Here is a 5,153-nt window from a genome sequence, read left to right on the forward strand (position 1 = left end):
GTCCCCCATGCCTGCCAGGAGCTATTTCTGAGCAGACAGCCTGAGCACTGCTGGGTGTGGCCCAAAAACAAAAACAAACAAACAAAGAAAACAAAGTTCTAAGATGCTTATACTTCCCAATGCCTCATACAAATTGAGAGAAAGCCTACAAAGGAGACCGGGGAAGTAGGAGGAAACAAACAAAGTGAAGCAGGATCAGCTGCAGATGAAAGTTTCGTATACACCCTTTCACTTGCACTTAATTTTAAGAAAGGCTGATGATACTGATTTCACTTTAAAAGATTTTAAAAGCAAAAAAACAGAATTTTAAGTTTTGGTCCTGAAGAAGTACAGCTATAATTTTTACTACATGTGAGATTATGAGAGAGCACCAATAGGAACTTGGGTTCTTAGTCAACTTGCTCATAACTATCTATCTGAAGTCACCTTCAGCCTCATGCTCACTGGTTCTACTGGCAGGAACAGCCTCCATTAAAGCCTTTTCCTCTTCTTATTCCACAACTCACTGCACAGGAAACTTGATATTCTCTTTTCTCAGTGACCCTCTGCTTACTTAACTTAGAATTCTCATCATGCTATCTGGAAAGCATCTATTTGTCTGTTTGATTTTCCTCATTAGTTTAAAAACCTAGGCTTTTGACGAACACAGAATATGTCTTTGGTGAAATAATTCCACTTTTTCCCTCTCCTCTCCTCAGTGAAGGTTCTTGAACTTTCTCAGATATACTGATCAATTACAGGGTTTGTCAAAAGCTAGCTGACAAATTGCACTTATTTGGTTTTTGAGGCCACACCTAGCAACGCTCAACAGTTATTCCAGGATCTGAGCTCAGGAGTTACTCCTGGTGGTGTTCAAGGGACCACATGGGATTCTATGTATCCACCTGGGTTGATCTGTATGCAAGATGCTATCACTTGCATTTTATAATTTTAGAAAGTTACCCCTGGGCTAGAGTGATAGTAAAGGATTAAAATGTTTGCCTTGCATACAACAGACTCTACTTTGATTTTCAAATATGCATATGGTCATTCTGAGCAGTACCATAAAGTAGAACTGAGCATAGAGCCTGAGAAATTACTGACCACAGTGTCTGAGGAAATTCTAAGCAGAGATGGATGTGGCCTTAAACCACTCCCCAACAAATCATCCTTGAAATTTCCAAAAAATAAAAAAATCATTCAAGGGAAAGGGAATCCTGTCCAAGGTTAAATGTGATCTATAAATAGGAAGGTCAGAAACAGATAAGAACAATTCTTTGATATTTTAAAAGATCTTTTACAATGAGCATCAGAAGCTTAAATAATCACACTATGTGCTAATACAAAGACAAAGAATTGTATATTCTGTTAATGAGAAAAATAGGAGACTATAGTGGTTTAGAGCTTGTGCCTGGGAGTCAAATTTCAAAGTTTCTCTTTGAACTCTGCCACCAATTCCTATCTGTTTCTATACTTTCACCATTTGTAAAATGTAAATTTTAAAATGTAAATTCTACTAAAGCTTTCCTCTTGGGAAATTAAAGTGGTTAAATTAAATTAAAGTGATGAAAATTAAAGGATTAATAAAAATAATTCACTTAGAAGTGTCTGATAAGAGTAATATATGCATTATTGTTATTGCTGTTGTTGCTGTTATAATTTTCCCCTCTTAAGGTACTCAACAACCAAAAGAAAGAAAAGTGAAGAGTAGAATCTAACACACACACACAGGTCAATACTAAGAGAAGAAGACACAATGTGGTTCTTTAATATTTTTAAGAAAAAGATCTTTAACTTTCACAAGTTCTTTGCTCTAAGTAAAACCACAAAGATTCCTCTATCTCAGCTCCCTCCCATAGCTTTCTCATGAATATTGTTCTCTTGAACATTGTGCTCATGTCAAATTTTGTGCTTTACTCTTTGAAATGTATTTTGGGAGTTAAATATAAATTGTTTTAAAAAGATGAAACCAATGACAATATCTTTATTGCTTGCTTTTGAGTTCATATACCCAGCGAAGGCTTTTTTGTTTGTTTTGTTTTGGGGCCATACCCTGCTGATGCTCAGGGGTTACTCCTGATTCAGTGTGACAGTGAGCTCGGAAGACCATAAGAGATGTTAGGGAACAAAGCTGGGTCGGCTTGTGTGCAAAGCAAAGCTTATATTATTGCTCTGGCTTATGTAGTGAAGTATTTAATTAAGAGTTTGACCATGAGCAATTCTAAATCTTGGTCTAAAATGCCTTCTGTGGATGAATCTTACTAATACGTCATTGAATTTATAGTAGCACTCATTTGTATAATCTGAAATGTCTAATTCTAAAATATCTAGCCCTTTGGATGTCTAAACACATTAGAGAAATAACAGTTTCTAGGCTATTAGTGTTTACAGAGCCTTTCTGTTTTCTTTATTTACTTCTAGTATAGAATAGTGTAATCTTTGGTTATTTTACCTCAGTTTCCAATGTTTAACTTTCATTCTACTATGTTCCACATAAAGTTCTCTTTTAGTTCCTCTATAGTTGATTCAATGACTGTGTAATAATCATGTAAGCAAGGCTTAGAATGATGGTTTTCATGTCTGTCATGTTGGTTGCAGATTCTCCAGTGCAGATTCTGCAGTGTATTCTACATCATGGATGTTCCCAAAGTGTTTTGTGAAAAGATGTAAAGAAAAGTCTTATCTTGAGGCAGTAAGTATAGAACTACTTTTTGATCTGAGTTAAAAATCCTGTTATCTAATAGACACTCTGTCAAAGAAGAAACACATATGGCCAAAAGACAGATGATAAAATGCTCCACATCACTAGTCATCAGGGAGATACAAATCAAAACAACAGTGAGGTACCATCTCATGCCACAGAGACTGGAACACATCACAAAGAACAAGAATCAGTGTTGGTGGGGCTGTGGAAAGAAAGGAACTCTTGTTCACTGCTGGTGGGAATGCCATCTAGTCCAGCCTTTATGGAAAACAATATGGAGATTCCTCAAAAAACTGGAAATTAAGCTCCCATATGATCTAGCTATGCCACTCCTAGGGACATACCCTAGGAACACAAAATTACAATTCAAAAATCCCTTTCTCACACCTACATTCATTGCAGCGCTATTTACAATAGCCCGACTCTGGAAACAACCCAGATGCCCTTCAACAGATGAATGGCTAAAGAAACTGTGGTACATATACACAATGGAATATTATGCAACTGCCAGGAGAGATGAAGTCATGAAATTTTCCTATATATGGATGCACATGGAATCTATTATGTTCAGTGAAATAAGTCAGAGGGAGAGAGACAGACACAGAATAGTCTCACTCATCTATGGGTTTTAAGAAAAATTAAGGACATTATTGTAATAATGTTTAGAGACAATAGAGATGAAGGCTGGAAGGACTGGCTCACAATATGAAGCTCATCATAAAGAGTGGTGAGTGCAGTTAGGGGAAATAACTACACTAACAACTATCATTAATGAGTGAGAGAAGTAAAATGCCTGTCTCAAATACAGGCAGTGGTTGGGAAGGAGGGAGGGAGGATTTTGGTGGTGAAAATGTTGCACTGGTGAAGGGGGTGTTCTGTTTATGACTGAAATCCAACTACAATCATGCTTGTAATGGTGCTTAAATAAAGATTTCATGTATATATGTAAAAATAATCTCATCGTCTATTCTGTTATCTATGTGATGCACAGTAAATTGCTTAACTTTTTTAAAGAGTACATTTTTTTCTTTGAAGTATAAAAACTTACAAGGAGTTGAATTCCAACTGCATGTATAATATGTTCCTTGCATTTTAAAATATAGGGATTTAAAATTTGAGTGAAAAATAATTCTTCCTCTTTTGAATAAATTTTCACAGAAAATAATAAGTGAGTTCTACGGTATTTGCCTCTATAGTTTACTTGAGCTGCCGGGTTTCATATCCAGTACTGTAAAATCCTCCTCATTAAAAACATTAAAGAATTGAACAAGTCACACATGGTGTTCAAAAAAAATAACACGTGTTCGAGAATCAGGCAAGGAGTTGACTTATGTAAAGATCCCTGAAATAGTATTTCAATAGTTAAAACCGTAGGCACATAAAGATAGAACAAAGAGAACCTACGTAGGGAAGAGGAAAAAAAAGTACAAAATATGAAAAATTGCCAACTACTGTTTTGACTGAAATGTCGGAATGACGCAGGGAAGCCATGGGGGGGTGGTGCCTCTTGGTGGTGCCAGGTTTCTAAACCAGTAGGCAAAGAGCGATTCTTGAGGGTTTGGGAGCAGGCCTGATGCTTTGGAATAATTGGCTTTGAAGGTGGGAAGGCTGAGTGGAGAGACCAGTTAGGAGAGGCTATTTATTGCAAGATCCAGGTAAGAGACCAAGATCGTAAAACCAAGGGAGGCAGAGGGAAATGCAGAGAAGATAGAAGATCCCTTTGAGAGAGAACCGGTACTGGGGTGCTAGTGCTCAACCCAGGAGGAAGCCATTGATAAGAATGGGTAAGTCATAGGAAAGTGCCAGTTTATGCTTCAGATTTGAGATCAGCTTGAGGTGTGTGTTGTATGCAACTAACTCCTAACTAACTACCTTCCCTTGTCCATGTCCCTCTTTGTGATTTCTCAGAGCCAGGGCCATTCCCTCCATCTTCCTTCACTCACAAAGTGGGCTTTTTTTTTTCATCCTCATCCTAACCCTATGCTTAGTCTCATTTTTTCTCATTACTCTCATATGCTTATTCTCATCAATGAGAATCTCATCTCATTGGATTCTCATCCAATCTGTTTCCCCTGGCACTCCCTTTCTCCTACAGCCAGGCTGACCCCAGAGCAGGTCGTGTGGGCCTGCAATGCATTCCACACCCTCCACCATCCCCTTCGCCCTCGCCCTAAGCCACGCTTCCACGCTGGCACGCCCCCCACGGGCTCGGCGACCAATAGGAAGGCTCCGTGGCTGGAACGCGGCACGCTATTGGTTGGCCGAGCCGTGGTGAGAGATGGTGCGGTGCCCGTTCTCGGCCACCGGCGAGAGCAGTGGGTGGTTGTTAAGGTGACCGGCTCGTGACGTACCGCAGCCCTCGCCGCTGATTGGCTGGACGATCGGACGATCCTCTCTGATTGGTGGCCGGCTCGGCCGGCTTCGGCGCGTGCGTCACGCGAAGGAAGGGTTCCTTCCGCTCCGCGTCTCC

The sequence above is a fragment of the Suncus etruscus genome, chromosome 2, assembly GCF_024139225.1.
Source record: "Suncus etruscus isolate mSunEtr1 chromosome 2, mSunEtr1.pri.cur, whole genome shotgun sequence".
Classification (NCBI taxonomy): Eukaryota; Metazoa; Chordata; class Mammalia; order Eulipotyphla; family Soricidae; genus Suncus; species Suncus etruscus.